The sequence below is a fragment of the Amblyomma americanum genome, chromosome 1 (assembly GCF_052857255.1).
Source record: "Amblyomma americanum isolate KBUSLIRL-KWMA chromosome 1, ASM5285725v1, whole genome shotgun sequence".
Lineage (NCBI taxonomy): Eukaryota > Metazoa > Arthropoda > Arachnida > Ixodida > Ixodidae > Amblyomma > Amblyomma americanum.
In genome coordinates, this window is record NC_135497.1 from 337371262 (window position 1) to 337398203 (window position 26942).

Genomic DNA, 26942 nt, shown 5'->3' on the forward strand with positions numbered 1-26942 from the left:
GATGCCATAGGTAGCATAAGAGGGCTCTCGCACAGTTTCCGCCCTCGCCGTTAGATGACGTTCTACGTCACGCTCGCGGTATTACAGGACGTGCTACGTCCGCCGCTATGGTCGAGGGTGGCGCTGGTGAACACTCTCAAGGCTCGCTTACACCCAGTAAACATAAATACCCACGAGAGCAGCAGATTGGACAGCCGTCGCCGTAGCTCAGTTGGTAAGAGCACCGGACGCGATATTCGGAGGTCGTGGGTTCGGATCCCACCGGCAACATGGTTGTTTTTTCTGCTGCTTTATAAGTAATTTTCTTTAAGCGATTTATTAATCTAAGTATTATTATCCCAATGATAAGCATAACACATAAAAAAAAATTAACGTTCCCCTGTGCACCTTGGTTTCGGTGACTGTTGGCTCCCTTCATAAATTTGTCAAACGGGCCCCTCATTTCATTTAACTTGTCTGCTAATAGCTTAACGAGGGTCTCGGTTCTGGCAGTCTTGATGCCATAGGTAGCATAAGAGGGCTCTCGCACAGTTTCCGCCCTCGCCGTTAGATGACGTTCTACGTCACGCTCGCGGTATTACAGGACGTGCTACGTCCACCGCTATGGTCGAGGGTGGCGCTGGTGAACACTCTCAAGGCTCGCTTACACCCAGTAAACATAAATACCCACGAGAGCAGCAGATTGGACAGCCGTCGCCGTAGCTCAGTTGGTAAGAGCACCGGACGCGATATTCGGAGGTCGTGGGTTCGGATCCCACCGGCGGCATGATTGTTTTTTCTGCTGCTTTATAAGTAATTTTCTTTAAGCGATTTATTAATCTAAGTATTATTATCCCAATGATAAGCATAACACATAAAAAAAAAATTAACGTTCCCCTGTGCACCTTGGTTTCGGTGACTGTTGGCTCCCTTCATAAATTTGTCAAACGGGCCCCTCATTTCATTTAACTTGTCTGCTAATAGCTTAACGAGGGTCTCGGTTCTGGCAGTCTTGATGCCATAGGTAGCATAAGAGGGCTCTCGCACAGTTTCCGCCCTCGCCGTTAGATGACGTTCTACGTCACGCTCGCGGTATTACAGGACGTGCTACGTCCGCCGCTATGGTCGAGGGTGGCGCTGGTGAACACTCTCAAGGCTCGCTTACACCCAGTAAACATAAATACCCACGAGAGCAGCAGATTGGACAGCCGTCGCCGTAGCTCAGTTGGTAAGAGCACCGGACGCGATATTCGGAGGTCGTGGGTTCGGATCCCACCGGCGGCATGGTTGTTTTTTCTGCTGCTTTATAAGTAATTTTCTTTAAGCGATTTATTAATCTAAGTATTATTGTCCCAATGATAAGCATAACACATAAAAAAAAAATAAACGTTCCCCTGTGCACCTTGGTTTCGGTGACTGTTGGCTCCCTTCATAAATTTGTCAAACGGGCCCCTCATTTCATTTAACTTGTCTGCTAATAGCTTAACGAGGGTCTCGGTTCTGGCAGTCTTGATGCCATAGGTAGCATAAGAGGGCTCTCGCACAGTTTCCGCCCTCGCCGTTAGATGACGTTCTACGTCACGCTCGCGGTATTACAGGACGTGCTACGTCCGCCGCTATGGTCGAGGGTGGCGCTGGTGAACACTCTCAAGGCTCGCTTACACCCAGTAAACATAAATACCCACGAGAGCAGCAGATTGGACAGCCGTCGCCGTAGCTCAGTTGGTAAGAGCACCGGACGCGATATTCGGAGGTCGTGGGTTCGGATCCCACCGGCGGCATGGTTGTTTTTTCTGCTGCTTTATAAGTAATTTTCTTTAAGCGATTTATTAATCTAAGTATTATTATCCCAATGATAAGCATAACACATAAAAAAAAAATTAACGTTCCCCTGTGCACCTTGGTTTCGGTGGCTGTTGGCTCCCTTCATAAATTTGTCAAACGGGCCCCTCATTTCATTTAACTTGTCTGCTAATATATATATATATATATATATATATATATATATATATATATATATATATATATTAGCAGACAAGTTAAAGGAAATGAGAAATCACTTTTGGTATATATATATATATATATATATATATATATATATATATATATATATATATATATATATATATATATATATATATATATATATATATATATATATATATATATATATTAAGTATTAAAGGCCACAAAACACTTCCATGTGGTACACCATGTGTAACTGTTGAGAAATTTGGCTGTTCATTATCGACACATACGCACTAAGTTCCACAACTCATAAATGATCGAAACCGTTCGAGTGGTTTGCTCCGAATTCCGTAGAGTGAAAGTTTATGTAGTAGAATATCGTGATTAAGAAAATCAAAGGCCTTCGTGTAGTCAATAAAGAAGCCTAAGGTATTATTGTGTTTTTGTATATTTTGTAGTATATTTTATTCAGAGTCAATAACGATGTCTCTGTTGGGCTATTTTTCCGAAATGCCTTTTGGGAATTGGTCAGAACTTTATGTTTATCTAGAAAAAAAAATTACTCGTTCATAAATTAGTTTCTCTAGCCCCTTTGAAAATATAGGGAGAACAGATATTGGTCTGTAATTTGAAACCAAATTTTTACCGCCTCCCTTATGAACTGCAGTTAATCTAGCTTTCTTCATGGCAACTGTAAATACACCCGTTTCAAAGACAAGGCTATAGATATGAGTTAGAACAGGAAGAATATGCTCCAAATCATATATAACAGGCTTTACTTGCATATTATCTACATCTAATGCCGTACTGTTATTCAAAATGAATAAATATTGCATAGACTTTTGATTCATTGGTTGGCTGCAAAAAACATACTTTCGGGGACATTCATTCATTCATTCATTCATTCATTCATTCATTCATTCATTCATTCATTCATTCATTCATTCATTCATTCATTCATTCATTTATTGATACTCTCAGCCTTTCTCAGGCTATTACAGGAGTGGAAATTCTAATAAATATAGATTCCAAACAAGGTACATTTCACAACTACGATATCGACACAAGAGACATATAGGAAAAATGAGACAGTAGATATGAAAACGCATGTGCTGAGGCAGAACTATTACATTGGTGTACTACGGTCCAGGTAAGATTTCAGGCATTCTAGAAAGGCATCGAGTGAGTTAATATTTACAATGAAATCAGGCAGCATGTTCCATTCTTTCATAACACGAGGAAAAAAGCTGTACTTAAAACAATCATTATAAGAACGCGGCACAGGAATGTACATGGAATGGCGATGTCTTGATATCTAATTAGGGTGCATTGTAAAATAGGATGATTTGTTGATATTCAATTGGCCATGAATTAAGAGGTAAAAAAACTTCAGCCTATCTACCTTAGTGCAGCATTCTAAACTTTTAAGGTTTGCTAATTTACATAATTCGGTTGGTGAATCAGTTCGGCGATATTTATTGAAGATAAAACGGGAAGCAAGATTTTGAACTTTCTCAATTTTCATTTTATCAGGTGCGGTGTACGCATCCCAAACAGTTTTGCCATATTCAAATACAGGTTTTACTAGAGTGTTATAAGTGACTGTTTTTACATCGGGAGTTTCATTACGGATTTTGCGTCTTAGTCGCCAAATTGCTTTGCGTGCCTTAGAGCATACATTTATTTAGGTGTGTATTCCAGTAAGGTCAGAAGTGAAGGTTAAGCCGAGATACTTATGCTGTTGTACTCTATTAACTGGTTTACCTGCATTGGAGTAAAGGTATATCATTATATTTTTTTTTCTAGTAACAGACATAATTACAGATTTGTCAGAGTTAACCACCATTTGCCACTTAGCGCACCAATTTTCTATTGCATGCAGATTAGCGTTCAGTTCTTCTTGATCAGTTGGGGTCTCAATTGTTTTGTATACAACACAATCATAAGCGAACAGCCTGATTGGAACTGTGAGAGCTTTTTGGAGGTCATTTATGAAAACCAGAAATAAAAGGGGGCCCAAGACACTTCCCTGTGGAACACCTGAATCCACCGGGCAAGAAGACGATTGATAACCTTCGAGGTGCCCAAACTGTTCAGGGATGAGAGGTAGGAAGAAAACCAGTTTGTTATTTTGGAGTTCCTGGATATGGCATAGCATGGCATAGACTATGAATAGCCATATCCATACTTTCTGGGTTATTTTTCCTTGGTATAGATTAATTATGTTCATTAAAATGCCCGCGAGTGCAATTCCAGTCAATTCGGAGTTGTTGAAAGTAATTCTGTTTGGCTCGGTGTTTTTTCCGTGACCGAAGACCTTATTTACTACTTCCCAAACCATATTTGGGCTCTTTCGCGCGATATCAGTGAATAATTTTGGAAGTACACTTTCTTGGCCCGCCTCAATTCAGCATTCAACCTGTTTCTGGCTGCTTTAAAACCATCTATATTGACAGGTGAGCGCGTGCGCAGAAAGACGTGATAGAGTATTAGTGCTTACGTATGGAATGCAGTCCTCGAATCGAAGAACAGGAAGACTGTTTATTCGAGCGTTGTACTTCCTCCGGGTAATGATGCCGGCGAGCAGCATTATTCTAGCCCGAACACCCTGCTGCTGCCGCTCTGTTCAACGAGGTGGACAGTAGGAGTAAAATCAATGGAAAGGTTCGCTGAAAACTATGAAAGGGTGCAAGCAACTTTGCAGGAACTGGTAGAAGCTCAAGGCTCTCTTAGTGGCACCAACAAGAAAGCCGTAAAAGGATATCCGAAAGTATTAAAGAAGTTCTAAACTTTATCTGGCTTCAACCTTTCTATAGCCCTGTTTGGCCCATGAGAAGAATTAGCAAGGATGCTTCAACGCCCAGTTTACCGCGCTGCAGGAGCAAAAGAAACAGCAGGGGCTCTTTGTGACCGCTTGTCAAGGATACGGTCTGACTCCTTATTCGACGCCCTATGGCAGCGGATGAACTCAAGAGCAACAGAGTTAAGCCTAAAGCAACCTCGTGTGCCTAGAGTTTCGCAGCCGCCCAGAAGACTTCAACTCAAGACGAGCCTTAGGAGCCTGCAGCGTTTCACGGCCAGGCATCGCAGAGAAAGAGTTTTTTTTTGCCGCTATAGATTGTATTACCAACGTGATCCGACGGCTATTTGAACAGCCTGGCATGGAGCAGCTGATTAGCCTAGAGCGCATTCTGACTGACGCTTCTGAAGGTGAAAACTGACCAAAATGGTATAAATTAGCTGCAAATGGCCTAAATTAGCTTTTAGGCGCCCACGCTGCAGATTTTGACATCAGCAGGCTTTCAGCGCAACTCATGCTTCTCCCAACGCTCCTGCATGACGATGGTCCGGCCGCAAGTTAACGCATTTTGCAGATTCTGCAGGGGAAGCCTGCAGACATGCGTGAGATGATGGAACAGGTTGTCCGGTACCTGCAACTCGTGTTCTCTGTTGCCTGCGTCAGCTGCTTCGGGAGAGCGATCTTTCAGTGGTCTAAGACGAGTAAAACCAATTCTGCGCAATCGAATGACGCCTGACTCCCCTTCTCCTCCTCCTCCTCCACGTGCACAAGGAAAGAGCCGCGGACCTCATCTTGGATGCCGTTATGAAAGAGTTCGTGTCTAGAACGGCTGAACGAACAGCATCCTTCCGCTTCCTTTGACAACCTCTCCTGCCTAACGCCCTCTTGTCATGCCAGCCATGAAGCTCGTCAATCTGCAATAATAGCTTTGTACCTAGTGCTTAAGTATACTTTCGTACTTTCTTTTCTGCTTGTATGGATATATCACATCACATTTGCTTCACTGCGGAAGTGAATGCAGAAGTATTAAAAATGATTTTTCGCAGTTTTCCAACACGTTTTTTATTTCCGCGGTCTGCGCAGGTTCTCAGTGGTTCTGAAATTTGCACCATTTTTAAAGTGTGTACCAGTGCAGAATAAGTGAAGTTGCAAATCAGTAAGAATTAATACGTCTAAAGTGAGTTCAAACATTGCAATTGCGGTCATTCCAATTACACTAACTAAAATGACAAAAAGTAACTTAGATAAAAAAGAATTGATAAATATTAAAAAATAAATAATAAACACAGCATACAAAGACAATACTTGCCCCCGCCCCACTCTCAAAAATGTTCCGGGGTCCCTGTATACGAGGCTGTGCACTCCCCTCTGCAGGGCTGGCCGACAAGTTGTTGCGCAGACAATGACTTTGTCCCGTGTCTCTCATCTTCCACCTGCTTTCACAAAGAATTTGCAGTCCTCCTGCCACTCACTGACATCGTAGCGGCCGCCATATTTGGCTGAAGAAAGGGCGGTGAAAGCCTAGGCGCAGTAGCAGTAGTGCTGTCTTTTTTAATAAAAAGAAAAATTAAAGGAAAAGAATGTTGTGGGCCGTAGAAATTGCTATCTAATATCTTAAGCACCCCAGCTTCGGCCGGAAGGGGTGAAAGGGAAAGGGAGAGGGCCACGTACAGTGCGGAAGCTAGCCTGTGCGATCGAACATGCGCCCGTGGCGTCATGTCTTCATAGAAACAAAGAAAATGAAGTTACTGTCTTAGCGCCGATGTAATTAACTGCATTCCGTTTCTTTAACACCTGCATTCTTGCAATGATTATTTCTTCTCCTATTGAACCATATTTCCTTGGTTCTCATTATCTCGCCCCCGCTGTCGTCAGACAGGCCACTTTAAAGGGAACTGAATCACGAAAACATCGCCAACATATTGAGAGGCTACTCAAGCGTATAAAAAATTTCAGACGTAGTTCAACAGTGGTGGCCCTCTGCTCCTATGTGGCATCGGGACACAGAAATTGCTTTATCCTAATAAAAGTGGTGAATACGCAAATAAATGTAGAGTGACGCGACACTAATTTTTCGTTGCTGTTCATCGTGTTTTCGAGATGCGTAAGTGTGGTTAAATTGGGAGGAGAGCAGGGGATAATGTTCATTCGTCAATGCTTGACTAACCTCTGATTTGCAGAGGGCATGTCTATAAACACTCAGAACGGAAGGTTGGGAGTAAAATTTAAAGAGAAGAAAGCTAATTTCCAACTGACCGGGAAGGTTATAACAGTTTGCGATAGGTAACGGGGTGCTAGAAATTATAAGGATAGATGACAGCAGGTAAGCGGACCGCAGGAGTGAAATCAGAGAATATGAATGTGTAAGCTAAAGCGCATTTGATAGGCACTTTAAGGTTATGACCAGCATCATAACGATATTCCTGAGTTAAACATACAATAAAAAAAGCTTTACCTTGGCACACATCGACCATAAACGTGAACTTTAACGGAAAGGCTTCAAATAAAATTGTGGAAAACAAATATTCGCATTTCAGTATCTTGATTCACGCAGAAATCTCGACACCTCTGCGAGAGGAACAGCATACTCCATGAATACTTTCAGGTTCTGCACTATGGCATACCGTAAGCTAAAGCAGCCATTCATATTTTTGTTTCTTAGCACAGCTGCATCAGACCTTTCCCCGGAGAATTCCTAGGGGCTCGTCCCGTATAATGTCGGTGCAATCTTCTGAAGTAATACCACCGACATTCAAACTAGCTTAATAGGTCCCATTATACCATGGCGGCTAAATACGTTGTGACGGTTTCCAATAATAGTAAAGGGCAGACATGTCATCAAATTGTCGCACAAAACGCACATGCAGGCCCGCGAGTACTTTTGTAACTGCGCAGAATTTCAGGCCGTTGTGTTTGCATTTATTACCTTTGTTTAAACTCTAGGTTGGGAGCCCTCAGATGCATTCTTCTAGCTGAGGCAGAAATCATCAAATAGTACTTCCAAAGAAGTCATCAAATATGATGGCACCAGTTTTAACGCGAAAAGTTTAGTTTAGTTTAACTTCCCAAAGCGACTCAGGCTATGAGTGACGCCGTAGTGAAGGCCTCCGGAAATTTAGATACCTGGGGGTCATTAAGGTGCACTGATATTGCACAGTACACGGGCCTCTAGAATTTCGCCTCCACTGAAATTCGACCGCCGCGGCCGGGATCGAACCCGCGTCTTTCGGGTCAGCAGCCGAGTGCCATAATCACTGAGCCACCGGGGCGGCATTTTAACGCAAAAGTATCTCTCTGAGCTTCGGCATACGCAACCAGCTTCCAAGAGCCACCTTTAATATGCTGGGCGATAAAGAGTTTGATATTAAAAAGAAATCAGAAACCTTTTTGAGCGAAGATGCGCCATATCGTAGTACCATTATGAACTGATGGTCCTTAAGGGTAACGGAGCGGATTCCAAGACAAAGCAAGCGCAGCAGGAGACGGCAGAAGGTTATAGGTGGGCGGATGAGATTTATACCTTTGCTACACTGGCGTTTCGAATGCCTTCGAACCGAATGTCATTCGGCTCGACTGCCGAACTTCCGCTGCTACACGAAGTTATTCAAAGGCGTTCGGTTCAGATGACATTCGAGTCCACGGAGCTCCGCGGAGACATTCCAGAATTTGGAATGCCTTCGAAACGTGAACACAGCCCGAACCGACCAATAGGCGTCGCCACCGTCATCGCCTCGCCCCGCCCACAGCCGCGCGACTGCTTTCGACTCTGTGGCTGCTCGTCTCGATACCCGCTGCTCGCTTTTTCTTGCTCTTTGTTTAGCAAATTGCCCCTCTTCTGTCTAAGTAAGGGCTTGCAGACAATAGTACACCAATGAACAATTACCGCGTGAGCATGAAATTTCCTCAAGAGTGCGCCGACGAGGACGGTTGGTTTCACTCGTATACTGTTGTTTATATCGCTGCGTACGAACAGATAGCGCTCGTCTGCATGACATAAAACGCATTCTGCGCTTCAGTTTTATTAAATAATCTCTTTCCATTTGTACCGGTTGTGCCCGTGCTTGTTAACGCAGTGCGACAATCTGTGGGAAGCGCCGATACGATTGCTCGCCTGAGAAACTGCTGACATCTCGTACGACCGGCGCTTGTCGCTAATTGTCCTGACTTCTTCCAGCGTGCCCAGTACTTTATTTTAACCTACTTTATCCGCAAGTATGATTGGGGACCATTCGTGCTATTTGAAACGCATGACTTGTTATCCACAAAATAGCAACGGCGACGACTACATCTAGCCGTAAGTCAGTGCTCGGTGGCCTGGGTAACACCGGCGCTTCCCGTTCATCGTATGCGCGCCCTGCGATGTGGCCAAAGTTGATTTCAGATCACTCTTAAACTTGTGAATTCGCTGCTCAGAACTGCCGAATTCAGAGTCGTAACCCTGAGGACTCGCCGCGGAAGGGAAGGGAGTCACCGTCGATTAAATTAATTTGGCAAGCGCTTATCGCTGGTGAGTGTTCAAATGTGCACATGTGAAATATACCCGCTCGTTTCGCTTATTTTTAGCCAGGATAAGGTAGAAGCGCGAATATATTCACACCGTCGGCTCATCAAAGTGTTTTCGCTCAGCCGCCGGCCTGCCGAGGACATGAAGGCTGACCGTCCGCCGATCAGATTCGTCGGTGTCGTTGGCCTAGAAAACTTCGCCCACTACAATCATATGCTGCTGTTGACCGTGACAGTGTCGTTGTCGCACCAGTGTGACCGCAGTGACCACCGCCATGGTCATCGTCGTTGTACACAGAAAACGAGCTGAGGAAATTTCAAATGCGTGCGGAAAGTGCCGTGTAGCACTGTGGGAGTCTGAGGAGTCCGAATGTCATTCCAAGTCCCGAAGGCCATTCGACTCAGATGTCATTCCAACGTGCCCGTGTAGCACAGGTATAAAAAGTTTGCAGGGATACGGTGGCCACAGCTGGTACAGGACAGGTTTAATTGGAGAGACTTGGAATAGGCCTTTGTCATGCAGTGGGCGCAGTCAGACTGATGATGATGATCATTTTTCATGTATCAGTGTACGTAAAATTACGATTATTTTACACAAATATTTTTATTTCGCCGCTACAGACTAAATTATTTTCCGAAAAAGGCAACATTTCGGTCATCTCTCTTACACAGCAATCTCTATTGGTCGGAGCACGCTGTGAACGTCGCATGTTAATAGTGTAACGCTGAAGCAGCTAATAGCGCCGACTTGCTTTCCCGTGGTGGAACGTTAAAACCACTTCCGATAAAAGCTGTCAGTAAATTCAGGTAACCTTGGGCTTTATTTCATCGAATGACGTGGAAGCCATAGAATTAGGATATTGAACCGAATTTTCTTTTCTTTAAACCACCGCCACTGCACCAAACAAATCTATTTCCTATTTTGGTCATGAAAAAGTAATGGTTGCAGACAGCCTAAGTTATGTTTGATTATTGATGCTTACGGCAGTCTAACAGGCAGTATAAAGAGAACACAGAAAAACTAACAAGTTCGACTCGAGCTAGTTAGAATGGCTTTAGAATCTAGCTAGCTTGGGCGCTGTGTCACTCGCCCACGTTATTAGCGCATATGAGTGTTCCTTTATTTGCTTTAGAAGCACGGAACATAATGGCAGTGCAGTTAAATTGCACTGATGAATGGATTACCTATTTAAATCGACATATGGGGTGCAGCTGCTGTTTCGGTGTGGTTTCAAGACGCTGATCGTATATTGACTAAGTAGGCTACTATAAGCGATGCACACGTGTTTGTGCAAGCATTGAAATTTCTATCTTAGATGTGAATTTTTAACGAAACAAAAATGAAGGCTCACATAATCCGTTCTTTATAAAAGAGATTGAAGTGAACCGTTTTTCGTAGCCTAGCTATCTCATAACTTCACCTTCGATTTAATGTAATGACATTTTGAGTTGTTTTTTATCCATTCGGCATTATATTTAGGCGTAAGGTGCAGTTGCTGCTAGTTGCTTTCCATTTTAGTAGCGCGCCAGTTGCCTTGAAGTTTAATATGGGACTCGGGACTCCCACCTTTCAAGAAATCTAGCAAACCGATTGAATTTTTTTTTTTTTTTTATTCGAGAAGTGTGCCATGAGGCATAAGTTGAAAAAGGAAAGGGGGGAAGGAATGCACGGGATTGAAAGTTAAAAGAAGGAGTGAAGAACCGTTGCGCTGAGGTAGTCGCAGAGGTTGTTAATGAAACGGTTGTCCATTGTCCACTTCACGAAGTCACTTTCGCGGTTCCACCGCAGGCCCACCTCCCTGAGGAGCCGTTTTCTGATAGCAGCTGTCGCTGGGCACGTCCACAACAAGTGCCGCACATCACATATGTCCGGTGCAGCGCCACAGTGAGGGCACCTGTCAGGTAGTGGCAGATCTTTGGCACGCCACCGATGACGGACAGATGGTGTCAGAGCCGCCCCTGCCCGAATCCGGCGCACGGATACCTCCTCCTGCCGAGTAAGACTACGGGGGAGAGGGTGCGAACACGGAGGAATTAGAGCGCGTGTTCGCTGGCGCAGAACTTCGGAATCGGAAACGTGGGACAGGAACGGATCTGGGGGAAGAGGGGAAGGTGGCGGATCGTCTAATGTATGAAGATGAGTCATAGCATCCGCTTGAATGTTATGTGGATCCTGGGCATGGCCGCGAATCCAGTGTATGCGCACAGGACATGGATACTTTGCGCAGAGCACATGAATAGATTGTGAAATCTGGAACGTTCGTCGAACAGCCTTCAGCTGTTTAAGGGCGGCGCGGGAGTCGGTGTAAATGTGAACTGTATTGAATGTTGGAACGAGCGGAAGGGAAGCAATGGCATTGTAAATGGCTTGAAGTTCCAATGCCAGGGGAGTGCACGTATCCGCAGTATACGTCGCGCGAGAGTTGAGATGCGGATGAGATGGACTATACACAGCAGTAACTCCCCTCTCTGCAGAATGAGATGCATCCGTGTATAATATGCACCCTTCAGGCAGATACGCTGCTGATACCGACGGGGAAACAGTGGGGCGCTTGTCAGTGAGCTGGCAATAGGACCACGGTGGAAGTGTCTTTAAACGATGAAGTTTGAGAGACTGTTTTCGAGCTCTATTTGCCACCCGTTGGTCGATGATCTCACTGAGTGTATTAAGTTGGGCAAACTCCTGTAGCACAGGTATGGGCGTTAAACGAGGCAGATATGTTATGACGCGCATAGCCTCACGATTGATAGCTTCAAGGGAGTCCCACTGTCTGCGGGTGAGACGTTGAAATTGAGCCTGATATACTATCCGTGGCTGAAGGATAGAGCGCACAAGCTGGCGGGCCGTATGAGCACGTGCGCCACCAGAGCGCATAGCTATGCGACGAATGGAGGCGCTACTAAGGATACAAAACACAAAGAAACAGAGCGCACATTGTAAGTGCAAATTTACAAAAGTTGATTACTCTTTGATGACACATTTTGATACAGATGGCGGGATATCATGACCACAAGCAATGTATCCATGCAATCCAGCAGTTTCACCTTGCCTATTTCTTCGCGGCTTTAGTGAGACCGTTTCGGTATCGCTTTTACTGAGTGCGATTGATGGATACCCAATCCACGTTCTTTCATCGGCAGTTGCAATCAAAAATGCGTAAACAATTTTTCTTTGAATTCTCTTTCATGACCTCTATCCCTGCTCTTTCAAACAGTGGTTCGCATCTTACTTTGCAGCGCTTACAATGCGGCGCTAGATTTCCGGGATGGGTAATCTGTTCATTTGTGTTTTGTATCCCTGGTAGCGCGTACATTTCAATACGATGAATCAACTTGCCAGCGTGTTAGAAAGCTTGCAAGCAACCACTTTCATAGAGCAAAGCGCATGCAGGCAGTTTTTTCAGGAGAGGTGTACAGGAGTAGCAATGAGAGGCGAGGTGATGCATTTTTTCAACACGTCCACACAATATAATATAATGGCATGCGAGCGTTACGAACGAGTAGGATTCGCAATCTCATAAGGATTCTATGTAACGCCGTTTTAAGCGCACTGCAATGCACATACACGCGCGCACTGACTTTACGGCATCCGATTTTCAACTCAGACCCGCCGCGGTGGCTCAGTGGTTAGGGCGCTCGACTACTGATCCGGAGTTCCCGGGTTCGAACTCAACCGCGGCGGCTGCGTTTTTATGGAGGAAAAACGCTAAGGCGCTCGTGTGCTGTGCGATGTCAGTGCACGTTAAAGATCCCCAGGTGGTCGAAATTATTACAGAGCCCTCCACTACGGCCCCTCTTTATTCCTTTCTTCTTTCACTCCCTCCTTTATCCCTTTATCCCTTCCCTTACGGCGCGGTTCAGGTGTCCAACGATATATGAGACAGATACGGCGCCATTTCCTTTCCGCAAACAACCAATTATTATAATTTCAACTCAGGTAGTCAAAACGCAATCAGCTTTTTGCTTTATATTTTTATTAGTTTGTTTTTCACTTATATCTTGATCATTCATGGTATGAATTAAATTAACAATGAAGAGAAATTAACAAAAAGTAAATAAATATAAAAGTACATAATGAAGTACAGGAAAGTGCATTATTCTGCGTCTATTATTGGGGAAGGGGGGCGCATCTGAGGTTTTTGGTGCAAAACTATTCCTTGTAAAAGTGCTGTGAAGGGCCAAATTTTAACGTTTTTGCCGACTCCGACGGACAAAAATATATCGTGCAAATGGTTTTAAAAAATGATAAGATTGCTAATTTAACTATGCATTTTTTTTATTGAGCGTTAATGACTCTATGGTAATAGTAGGGTAACAAGCAAGAATATACACGCAAAAACATCCAGGTATAGGGTTGCAATAATTTTTCTAGCGGGAGGAAATAACGTCTACTTCTAAGGCATTGGAAATATAAACATTATTGTTGCAAGGAAGAAACTGTACTTGAACAAGATAGTAGGGACATGAAAATTAAATACATTATTTTTCTTTGTAGATAAAAGCGTGGCGCATGTGGCTGTTATTGATACGCTCGCATATAGGTAGGAGCTTTTTTTTTTTTCTCTCACTATCGCGCTTTGCAAAATTGGGGGTAGACCGACGCGCATGTCGCAGCCATGGCGAGATGCGAACAAAGTTTGAAGACCAGAAAATAAAAATCACGCGTTGTGGTTACCTTCGCCTGTTATGTTTCGCCCTCGTCGTGTGGGAAAACTGGCGCGACTACAGCGGACTGCCGATGACTCGGTAAAGGCGCCGACGCGGGGTCAACTACCGGCATTGACGCGGCGGCGACGGCGACATCCGACGGCATCCCTTCTCTTGTCTGAGGGAAGAAAAGAGTACCGGCTCCACGCCGTCGGCAGGCGAATTTCGGCGAATGGCTTAGAACCGGACGGCGCCTTAGAAAACAAGCGACCTCCCCTATCCTTTCTTCCTATCGCTGCCCTCTATATACTTCTCGCTATCCTCTCCCTTTTCCTTTCACCTCCGCCGGCTGAAGCTCGGGCGCTTAAGATATTATGTAGCAATTGCCGCGGCCGGCAACATTTTTTTTGTTCCGTTTTTTTTTAAATAAACCACCACTACTACTTTCCATGACGGAGAACGCCGACGGCGCACGAGGCAAACCATCTTTTCCCACGTTGCCTGCGGATGACAGAAGACGATTTCGGAAGCGTTAATCTTCCAAGAAGTGGATTTCAATGGTCGCTTCTGCGGGTGCGTTCCAACAACTCCACGTAGACGGCTACTCAGACGTCTAGCCGGACAGCCGCCATCTTTGGACGCGTTCTGTTTCTCACGAAGCAGTCCAAGATGATTGCTTCGCCGAAGTCAACATCGATGCAGGTTAACTTGCTGTCTAAAGCTGGTGGAGCTGACGTACGCGGATTGAGTCGTGCTCTTTGCGGGCGTCGGATTGTAGCCGGGTATGGATAGGCACCGTCCTTCAAGTGTGGGTCATTCCTTTAAGTTAATTGGTACGCAAACTAGTGGCTAATTAAGCAGTCTTCGTAGAGGTGTGATGCCTAGCAGTGATTCACGCAGGAGAGAATCGTGTGGTTGAGAGAATTGCTACAGCAGCGGACGCTGTAGGTCTGTTTACATGGTCTGTTTATAATCTGACGATGCCGGCTCTTAGCGCGTCATTTTATAAATTAAAACTCGTCGCTGTCTTTGGGTTCTTCGCCGGCGTTATGACGGCCGGCGTAATGGTTTACAAATGTGTTTTTCTGTTGCTATATATTAGCTGCATCAACTCTTTCGTGCACATTCTTTTTTACCTCTACAGTCTGAGAACAAACACACCGGCATGTTGCGAATTGATTTTAGTCTGTGCAGGATTAAAGCTCGCTGCTGTATTTAGGTCTCTAGCCGCCGCCGAGTACAACGTACGGCAGACAGTTTAATGGCACGCATGCGTTATTCCGTTGCAGTATTACCCTTCGCGCATAATAATTCTGTGTTTACAGTTTTAGTTTTTTATGTTTACAGGGTCGTATGGACGAGCACGTTCGAGGAGCATTATTTTCTTGCGGACAACAACAACAATAGCGTTAATAAAAAAAATAATAGCATATGTCTTTAGCGCCGTCTTCGGAGCGCGGACACTTTCCGTCCCTGCTACAAGTAGACTGACCGATAGGCGCTGCCACAAGTCTGATTTACGCGTAAAAATATTGCAGCAAAAGATGTGCGAACTGTTGAAAACGCGTTTTTAATGATCGTGATTGCGAAGTTTCCCGATTTAAGAAAGCGGGAGGCCGTTCTCAGCAGCATTTGAACGAGCCGTCAACTAACTGCATACAGAAAACTTATCAACAGCAAGCTGGTTTCGATTTCGCTGAAAGTGTGTCGAATACATCAGGAAAACAGCGAGAGCTCGTCGCTGTCGTCCTCGAGAGCTCCTTGCAGACACATTTTTTTTATTTTGCGCTAATAGCAGTTGCGGAGTAAGCCTAAAGGACGTATTGAACAGTATGCTGACAGTTTTTTAGAAAAAAATGTAACAAAAATCAGCACGCAGTTTCTAATCTGCAACTATAGAGAACGGAAGTACGACCAACATCTCCCACGTGCATAGGAACACTTCTAGATGGGAATGCGCGTCCTTCTAGAAACAGCTCAATTCGTCATGAGCGCCATTTTCTGTTCAAATGCGTAGCTCCAACAGTGTTCCACTGTAGTTTCATCAGTGCGAAAGAACGGATTAGTGGCGGGGGGGGGGGGGGGGGGGGTTAGGGTCCCTGTATACGCGTCGACAATTTTCTCAAACTGCGTGATACCTTTAGACATGCCAGTTGCCTTTCGCAATGCTCCACAGAAAACAAAATGGCGACTGCCTTGTGGCTTATGTCTACTCACTGCTTATGCGGGCTAGAGGTGAGTTTACAAAAAAAACAGATGTTCATGATTCAAGATACTTCCAGAAATCTCCTCTTCAAGGAATAGCCAGCAATGCCGTCTATTTATCTGCAATGTTAGCTCCAACGAAAGGGGCTCCCCAGATTTAAGCTGTGCACAGCCTACGGCGTTCGATTCCGAGCCACGTGGGACTGTTTAGTAGCATTCCTGAAATCTTCGGAGGGGCTAGGGCAATTGCTCTTGCCATTGCGCTCGTGCACTAATGTTACTGCGTAAACCCAGTTTTCGACTTGGAAAATTGCATTTGATGTCTGGCGTTCGTCACTTCCATATCGTTTCTTGTCATACTTGAAGGTTAGAAAAATGCCCATAAAGATGCGTTTGAAGAAAAGCGAGTACGTGACAGGCACAAAAGGATTTTCGTATACCTGTAAGTGCTTTGGCATGCATCATGAAAAGTGCTCAGACCGAACAAATATGACAAAAAGCGAGCAACCACCATTCACGGGGGCCAGCTTTCAAGTAAAAATGTTTTGGACGCTTCATCTCAGGCCTAGATATGACCCCATGCACACAATCCCGCGGCACTTCCATAAATTAAAACAAATAATATGGTTATCAGGAAAAACAAAGTGCGTGAGTTCCGAGCGTGGACAATTAGTGCCATGAAAAGTCGCATACTGTTCAAAATGTAAATTTGATGCTAACTGCAAATTGGAGAACAAACTGGAAAAAAAAACTACGTTTGCGTTTGTCGATGGCTACTTTCGAGTGGGCGGTTAATTTTTTTTACTTTATGTGGATGCCGTACTCATGCTTTTTGCGCAGCTTAGCAGGGGCGGCAAAAAAAACTAGGGCATAATATTTATATCTATCATCTTCAGATATGAAGAAGTTCAAAGAAGGACATAAAGAAAACAAATGAGCTTAAGGAAAACAGAATGGTAAGCGGTGATGTGTTGGTTTTTCAGCTTGTTTTTCCTTTTTGCTTTCTTTTGAATTTTTTTTTCAATTATCACATCACTTGCTGACAATGCTCAGCAAGGCTCTTGTTTGTGCTAGTCTTTCGTCTCAGATCCCGTTCTTGTTGCGCTGTGAGCAAAAATGCTTACAATGTGCTTAGAGAATTTTCGCACACATTCGGTGAAAGAACATTCAACATCGTAGCTACCATTTAAACACACAACAGCAGTACAGAAAGGCGTCGATCGTTTTTGTTTCATGGGGGTTTAACGTCCACGATTAAGGCTATGAGGGACGCCGTAATGAAGGGCTCTAGAAATTTGGTCCACCTGGGGTTCTAAACGTGCACTGACATAGGTCAGTAAGAGGGCCTCACCCGGCCGCGGTGGTCGAATTGCAATGAAGGCGAACTTCTAGAGGCCGGTGTATTGTGCGATGTCAGTGCACGTTAAATAACCCCAGGCGGTCGAGATTTCCGGAGACCTTCACTACGGCGTCCCTCGTAGCCTTAGTAAAGCTTTGGGACGTTCAACCCCATAAACCAAGCCTAAACCAAACCAGTACACGGGCCGCTAGAATTTCCCCACTATCAAAATTCGACCGCCACAGCCGGGATCGAACCCGTGTCTTCCGGCTCAGCAGCGGAGCGCCATAACCACTCATCCACAGCGACGGTGTGCGTCGATTGTTGCGTTTCTTAGTTGTGTATAGGCACCCTGCAGATGTAACTCCGGCGCCGACGACGGCGCCTCTAGGGGCGGCCGGAGCGTCCGCTGGGGGCTGCAGCCGAGCAAGCCTGAGCAAGTCCCGCCGACCGAGTAGCATTGCCGCCGCTGTTTCGTCGAGAAGCCTTGTTTTTGCGCTTGCGTTTCCATGGGGCCGCGTCCCAACAACAAAAATTGCTGTGTAGTAGGGTGTAACAGCAAGTACAGCAACTCACCAGGCATAAATTTTTTCTCCTTCCCATCGAGACCCTGGGAGAGAGAACGGCGCCAGCGTTGGATACAGCTAGTTCGTCGTCAGAAGTAATACTTCGGTTCTTATTATTGTCATTGACAATATACTTAGGAAATCGGCGCTCAGGGGTGGTTTTATATATCGTTTTGAAGCCACTGCATGAAGAAAGAAGCTCAGATTGCTATCATCGTGCCATGAACGAGCTCTAACGTAATTGTAGAAGCGCCCGCACGAGTAGACCAAGGCGGTCGAACACGATCTTCACGTCTGTCCTAGCATCGTTTAGACGAAACCGCGGCGCTCTCACAACGACGCTAGCATCGCGAACTACATGCGTGTTTCCACTCCACTGCGCTTGTGACCTGTTAAAGCGTTTATCTTTAAAATGCTGTTGATCTTGTTTTGTCGTAGATTCCAAACCTCGCTAAACGTTTGAAGAGGCCGTGTTAAACGCTTCGGCGGCAGCCTTTGCGTGTTACTCGGGTTCTTACTGTACTTGTTTGTAGGTTATATTACGGGCTCTGGGAACTGTGTTTATTGCTTTTTAGGCACTGTCAGCGTGCTGCTGTGCTAGCATGAAGTCCTTTATTGCGCCTTTCTATCCAGCTTTTTTTTTTTCATTTGTACTGCGCAGTGAAGATAGGACGGGTTGGCTTCCAACGAAAAACTCGGGGATATGCAGTAAGCATTTTGTCGGCAATGTCAAGGCCAACGAAGAAGGTCATCCTTAATATCATCCAAGCATCTTCCCGTCTGTTTACAAGAAGATACAAACTCCTGGCTCAAGCAGACGATTTGAAAGGTACATACACGCGTGTTCCTCTAAAGCGTAGAGTGTTAAATGCGTTCCAGTTAAAGACAGGCTGCGGATGGTCATTGTGATTTTTTTTTGTTTATTGTTTGTAGGGAAATGGAAAGGGAAAAGAAGAAAGCTGCAGGTAAGTATCAGGATCCTGCCCCACACCCGGATTCACCTGTCCCTGCCATTTATTACTCTACAGAACAAGCTAATGAAATTGCACCTATGGAATGTAGCCTAGTTGATGTAAGAGTTTTACTTTTCCTCGAGTGATGAATTATACATATTGGACTCCCACACAAATGAAAATGTGTTATGTGGTGTTTATCGGTATTTCTATAATGCAGGCATCTAAAATGACAGAAGATCAACCGGAGTGCGTTACTGGAGAGCTCATCTTTCTCTCGGTGACTTTTAATTGCACTGCAAGCTGCTTTGTATCCCACAAGACATCATCTACAGTGGAGCAAGGAACTGTGTGTGATATCGATTTTTGTGACTAGGCCATTGGCCCAGTGCATAAGCAGCCCTACTTCGGCGGGTTTAAAGTACTGTGTAATGATGAATCTACACTGCACTCATTAACAGCAGTGTCTTTTCAAATTTTTGCCCTTCTGCTTATTGTTTTTCCTGCCTCAACACAACGGGTGAATGGACTTTCCCTGAAGACAAACTTCTTTTGTTTTTCATCAAGTTAAAACATGGCCTTCCGTTTTTCTTTCTAGCAATATTATTTTCCATTCACAGCACGACAGCTTCTCGAATTTTCAAATCAATTCTTGCTAACCTCAAGACAGCTACAAAGACCTGGATATTCTGGCCGTCACGGTCAGTTGTACAACGAACAATGCCAGTAGCTTCCGTGAGCACTACCCCATGTGTAGAGTTATTATTGACTGCACAGAACTTGAAACAGAAATGCCACCAGGCATTGAGAAGCGTAACCTGTGGTATTCTAACTACAAAGGACGGTATACACTGAAATATCTAATTGGCATAGTTCCTAACGGGTTGATAACATTTATTTCTAAGGGCTTTAGAGGCAGGACCACAGATTCAGTAATCACCACTGAGAGCAAATTATTGTGTCTTCCGGAGCCCGGTTGCGTTATATTGGCCGACAAGGGCTTTCCAGCCATTAGAACTGGGGTTGGTGCACAGCAAGCAACTTTGGTAATGCCACCTTTTGCAACAAGTCGTCAGTTTACCGAGTCAGAAGTGGATGCTACTTATGAAGCAGCATCGGTACGCATCCATGTAGAGCGAGTGATACAACGACTGAAGATATTTCAAATTTTAACTAACAGAATTCCACATGAATTGGCTAGATATGATGACGACATCTTCCACGTGGCTGCTGTTATTATTAATGTTAAGCCTGGAATCTTCGCAAAGAATTACTGCAGTGACTGGTGCGTTGAACTAATACTGAAGTGCCCTAACACATATTCAGGAAAACAAAAAATAGGACGACCTATGGCACAATTTTCCATCATGGCAAGTCCGTTAGCTTATAAACGCCATACTTCATTAATTGAAATAATGGAACGGTATCCCAGCATGTCTGTGCTTCAAAAACAAAGTTATTTTTTCAGTCTCAGCAGTGTGTGCATTTTCGTTACCTTTCATGCACAGCGAAACCCAATCCGTTCTTTTATGTTGGTTTCATTACTACACTGTCAGCGTGTTTTGTGATCAATGCATTATTTTTCTATTTTTTCTCGTTTTCTTTCTTTTTCCAAAGTAGAACTGTTATGTTATGTGTTTGCTGTTGCAATGAGCAAAACTTCTTTACCGTTGCTTGTGATGTGACACCAATGTGGTGCTAGGGTCCTAGAAAAAGGATTATGTCTTTCTTTTTGCCGTGGCACCGTGGCAATGCTGCACTTTATTGTCAAAAGCTGCAATGAACTCAAATTTTTAGCTTCAACTTGCTGGAAAGGCTGGAAGACGGACAGTAAACACAACGCAGGATTGCACTTGATTTCAACTGTTTATTGCACTGACAGACTATTACAGTGGGGAATGTGGTACTACACATGTGACTGTCTAAAATGACTGCAGTGGAGCCATTGTAAATAGTATAAAAAATGTGCTGCATCCACATGTAATAAACGACTGCTCAGCCTTATGGCCAGTGAAAGGGCTGCTTGGTGGGGAATATCATATTTTTCTGCTTCCGGATATTGCCTTCAAAAAATGTTGAAAATAATACTGACGCAGCTTTGGAACTACCGAAGGCAAGAATCTATTGTCCCTCTCAACAGGAATTGCGAGGGAGTCCAGACTTGACTATACATAGAAGTAGCACTTTTCGAGGCCAAGAGCATGCAAGCTAACTTGTATCTGTGTGTAATATGGGCGACTGCATCTTAAATGCAAGTCTTTGTCGCCACATAGGTACTTTAGCGAGGGCCTTTCTGTCCACTTCTGGTTTCTTCTGGTGTAGGGAAATTTTATTTTCAGCAGAACTGTTTCACCGTCTTGATCCCTGAAATCACATTTTATTTAGTGAACGAGAAAACATGTTTATGCAACTGCTTACTTGAAAATCCCGTCCGGAGAGCATGCCAATCATGGATCATCGGAGCATACCACAAGGCCAAATTTAGAGACCCTTGTACCATGTTCAGCCTCAAATTTTTTTTCTCGCCTCTGGCTCTTTTCCCAAACCATATTGTAACGCAGGATCAGTGAACTGTGTTTCTGAGACAATGCGTTTAACACGGTCATAGAGGAGCTCTTCGCTGCAGGTCAGCACCCTGTGTGCGTGCAGATGAAAACAACAAAGCTGTTTTAGCACTGGCACGTGCACATGAACACTAGAAGAGGTTCTGTGCTGCGCAAAAGAGAAGTTAAACACTACTGATATACCTTTGTGGCTGTGATTCTCCAGAGACTTTCATTACTCCAAAGGCCTCTGTCGGTCTGTTCTGGAGCATGTCTGATATCCTTTGCATTCACCATATTGCACTGGTGATATATTCTTTGCTCAACACCTAAGAGCCTGCATGATTTAAACAGTATCATTATACAAGATCATTAAATATTAATTTGGTCTTTGAAAAAATGTTTCCTTAATTCTTAAATAATGACATGCTGAATAAATAATTAAATTACACAAACCTCTCAGGAGAGTTAAGTCGTATAAAAATCATTCTGCCTATGCTTTCTTGTAATTCATAATAGTGAAAGCTTTCTCCTTTTCTGGGCCATTCAAAAAGTTCTAGTTCCTTTTCAGAGCATTCGGAAGCGGCTGGGGCAACTTCGTCGTTGGGTAGTGCCTCTGCGCGAAGCATGTCGGTCAACGGACATATGATGTCCGCGAAAAACCTTATCACATGGCCGACATCAACGTTTTTCGCACGCAATTAAACGTAAAATAAGATTACATTAATGTACATTCGCAAATATCATCAAGGGATCTTGCTTTCAGAAGGAGTGGGGTGATTGCATTTGCGAGCGTGACCAAAACAAGTTACCGTTTTCTTTTCTCGGCCAATGAACTTTGGACAGTTTCGGGTAAGCTTTCCGCGATGACGGAAGGCCCTCAAGGTCGCGGTTGGCTTCTGCAGGAGCTACATTTGTACTGTTGAATGTAGAGAGCAACGGCCGCCGTGTGCTGACATTTTCCCGCTACGCCACCGCGGCAGTCACAGCTAGCTCTGCGTATTCTTTGGCTTCCGTTGATCTAAAACACCAGTACAGCGATAAAATTATGTAAGTCGGCATCTGGAATCTCACATTTGTTTAGAGCACTTGTACAGTGCTTTAGAAGAAACGAAACCGCATGCGTCGCGGATTTTGTCGCTGCGTTTATTCTTGTCTGCGGTATGCATTTTCCAGCGATTTCGGAGCCGTGAGCAAGCACAGCTTCACTGACGTCGCAGACGGGGCCCTCTTGCTGTAGTAGTGTACCCTTTTTTAGGTACCGCGAAAAAAAAGCGTCAACGTCTTGAACTTCTAGGAAACCCGTCGATAAAACAACGGGCACGTTCTTTACTGCCATCCCGCTGCACCGCGTGAGGCGCGTCGTCTGCTGCAGCTATCCCCCAGCGAACGCAAAAGCGGCTACGCGGTGGCGCTTCACGACAACCGAAGGTGGCGGCGCCTGGCGGATGCAGGGTGCTCATGTCCGTAACGCCTCAGGTCAGTGTTTTAGCTTGGGCGGCACTTTTTTTATTGGCAGTTTACAAACACCTTGAACGGAAGCGCTGCTGTTGGCGGCCAATTTTACGACTACCTAAGCAGAATATGCACGGCCTAGTGCAACTACCGGGTCTAGAGCCATCCCACCGGCATAATTTTTTCCAGCTTTTTTTGCTGTCTCTGCTGAAGCAAAACGTAGTATATCATCAATTTGCTATTTGTGTTAATTTTTTTTACTGGATATTCCGACTCTTCAAGCCCGAATGGGCAATAAACTTCCAGTGAATCGTAAACCCTGCGTTCATTTCTGTATAAAACTCCATTGCAGTAGACTCCCTCTAGTGCTTGTTAGATTAGATGTGTGTTTGTTAGGTAAACGTTTCTTGTGGTTTCTGAGCAAAATGGTCAAATTTCCCAACATGGACGTCGTAATAGCATTGGCTTCCAAGCGACAAAAAAGTAGCTTTGTTGAAGTGCTACGAAATTGACGTTTCCAGATAATTCGCTTCGAAGTGAAAAAAAGAGCTTCAGTATAACAATACACACAACAAACGCAGGCCAGCGGGGTAGCCCATTTTGCAAAGTAAAGAAGACACCGGTCAGCCTCAGATAATCACTGTGCAGCGTCCTGGTAAACACCCAGCCACCTGAAAATGTCGGCTCGGGAAATCCTGCAACCATTACTAGCATCGCATATTGGATATTTTGGTTTGCTTTTATGGGGGTTTAACGTCCCAAAGCGACTCAGGCTATCAGGGACGCCGAAGTGAAGGTCCTCGGAAATTTGGACCGCCTGGCGTTTTTTAACGTGCACTGACATCGCACAGTACACGGGCCTCCAGAATTTCGCCCCCATCGAAATTCGACCGCCGTGGCCGGCATCGAACCCGCGTCTTAAGGGCCAGCAGCCGAGCGCCGTAACCACTCAGCCACCGCGGCGGCTCATTGGATATTTTCAGCGCATGAAGACCCTGCAGCTTGCTCCAAACAAATTTGCTGACGATTCAATTGCCGACAGCGAGAGTTTTGAAGAACACGAACTCGTTGTGCACCCAGAGCCCTACGTCAGCCGTATTTGCCAGAATTCAGCGCCATGATGGTCAACCCGCAGAATGGATCCTTCTAGCATAACTTCTTCAGCGTTGTCACCCCCCAAATATTTCATATCGCAAGTATTATCCTACCCTGTTCCTAGTTGAGTCTGTCATACGAGCAATGAATAACTCAAAAGGTCATTGCCGTATGTGTTGTGATTTGCCGTTTGCGGATATGGCTATGATTGTTCAGCCGTCCCGCAGCTCTGCACCGTACGCCACTGTGCTGTTCTGTCGTCGTGCTGTTTTTTCCCTGCGCTCTTCAGCCTTCGTGCTGTTTTGTCGCTGTGCTGTTTTGTCGCTGTGTCCATTTTGACGCGTGCTGTTTTTCTCTGCGCTGTTTTGTCGCCATGCTGTTTTTTTCTCTGCGCTATTTTATCGCTGCGCTGTTTTTTCCCTGCGCTATTTTGTCGCTGCGCTGTTTTTTGTGTGCTGTTTTGTCGCATGCTGTTTTGTCGTGTGCTGTTCTTTCAAGGCGCCCTATGCGAACGTGACGTAGGGTAGGACGTCGTCCCATAGTTTATGTTCCACGTCCACGTACATTGAATGCATGTGCGCAAGCGTCTTGTTTAGACATTTCGTCAGTCCGTTAGTATGGGGATGATAAGAAGCGGTCCTACGGCGACTGGTGTTGCTGAAAATTAGAATATGGTGCAGGAGCTGAGAGGAAAAGGGGACCCTTGTGTCCGTAATGAAAACTTGCGGAGCACCATGACGTAAGACGATTTGATGAACAAAGAACTGGGCTACTTCAAGCGTGTGATATAACCAGTGGCTACTATTATCTCCCTTTTTCTGGAGCCTTATGCAGGTAAGAGTCCGAGCAAGTCCATGCCGACTTGTTGAAACGCCTGCGAAGGTGGCTCAATGGTCATGAGGAATCCGACTGGCTTCACGGGCGGAACCTTGCGGCGCTGGCAATCCCGGAAAGTGTGGGCCTAATGCGCAACGTCCGGACCGAGGCGAGGCCAGTAGCACTTGTCTTTTATTCTGGCTTGTGTTCTAGTAACACCAAGATGAGCGGAAGCTGGTTCGTCATGGCAGGCTTGAAGAATTTTGTCGCGTAGGTTCACAGGGATGACCAGCAAGTATTGCCTACTGTTGGCGGCGAAATTCCTTTTGAAGCGAACACCGTTTCGTATGCAGGGAGACGAAAAATCTCACCTGAAGGCTTTAGGATCTCTCCTGCTGGTACCTTCAAGATAACGAATGGTGTCGCGGAGGTCGGGGTCGGCGCGTGGACGCTCGGCGAAATCTTGGGTATGTTGTTGTTGTTGTTAGCCTATCAAAAGATGGCACATACACACACTGGGGGATTGGCCAAGAATCGGGTGGCTGTTCACCTGAACGCAGATATTAAAAAGGAAAAGCACGTGGGAGCGCAACACCGGTGAATTCTTCCTCATGAACAGAAAAGGGATGAGAGTTTTGATTTCAAAATTGTAAGAATAATAATAAAGAGAGGGATTAAATAATAATGATTTAGTCAATATGTGGGTACGTATTGCATTCAAGAAGACTTCATCGTCGTCAGCAGCGTCGTCCGGAGCTGCTTGCACGGGAGCACGAGATATGCACTCGGCGTCTGCGTGTGTCTGACCGGATTTGTAAATGACGGTGATATCGAACCCTTGGGGTCGAAGCCTCCATCGTGCGAGGCGCCCGGAGGGATCTTTGAGGTTGGTCAGCCAGCATAGTGCGTGATGATCGGTCACTACTTTGAAAGAGCGGCCATAAAGGTATAGTCTGAACTTCGAAAGTGCCCACACGATGGTGAAGCATTCTTTTTCAGAGGCAGAGCAGTTGGCTTCTGTCTTCGATAGTGCGCGGCTCGCATAGGCAATGGCACGTGGCTGGTCTCGCCGAACTGTAACTAGGACAGCGCCCAGACCAACGTTGCTTGCATCGGTGTGGACCCTTGTGTCTGCAAGCTCATCAAAGTGCGCCAGCACAGAGGGTGACTGCAGGCGGCGTTGAAGCTCCTGAAACTCCAGCTGCTGTGGTGGTTCCCACTTGAACGGTACATGCGCCTTTGTTAGATCTGTAAGGGGTGAGGTAAGGGGTGCCGCCCACGGGCTCCTAGAAGGGCGAATAACGTCGTCGGCGAGCATTTGCTTCAATTGTTTGCTGATAGCCTCACGTTCTTTAGTGGACACACGATACGGTGACTGGCGGAGTGGTGGAACATTTTCATCCGTAATTATGCGATGTTTCGCAAGATGCGTCCGCCCAACGCGTGACGACGACGCGAAGGCACTACGGTAGCGATCGATCAGTTCGCGCACTTTGTCTCGCTGCTCGAGCGGCAGGGTTGGGTTAATGTCGTACTGAACACCAGCAGGTCTATCAGGCTCAGTCGTTGAAGCCATCGTTAAACTGTGCACACACTTAGTTTCAGTAAGAGCGTCAATATACGCCACAGTCGTTCCCTTGTTAAGGTGGTGGTGTTCCTTGCTGAAATTTGTGACAAGAACGTCGACCATGCTATCTTCGAGGAAGACAACCGCCCTGGAGACGGGAAGACCTCTGTCCAGAAGCAACAACTGCTTGCTTTCCACGACACCCTCAATTTGCGGTATGATCTTTGAGCCAACAGTTATCATTACATTGAAACGTGGAGGCATGGTCACGTGTTCATCTAGAATGTGCAGTGCCGGTGGGAGAACACTATCGACGGATATGGCTTTCTCGGACGAGAATTGAACGGACTGCGATTGCAGATCAATCACGGCGTAGTTTTCAGTCAGAAAGTCCATGCCGAGTATGACAACCAGGGAGCACTCGGCTAGCACTACGAACGTTGCTAGGAATGTTTGGCCTTGCACGGTTACCCGCGACGTACACGTTCCCGTTGGTGTGATCAAAT

General features: G+C 45.3%; 1 pseudogene; it reads left to right on the forward strand.

Moving 5' to 3' along the window:
• Window positions 1-26664, forward strand: part of LOC144121174 (uncharacterized) — a 52372-nt pseudogene extending 25708 nt beyond the window's left edge.
• Window positions 26665-26942: the final 278 nt, after the last annotated feature.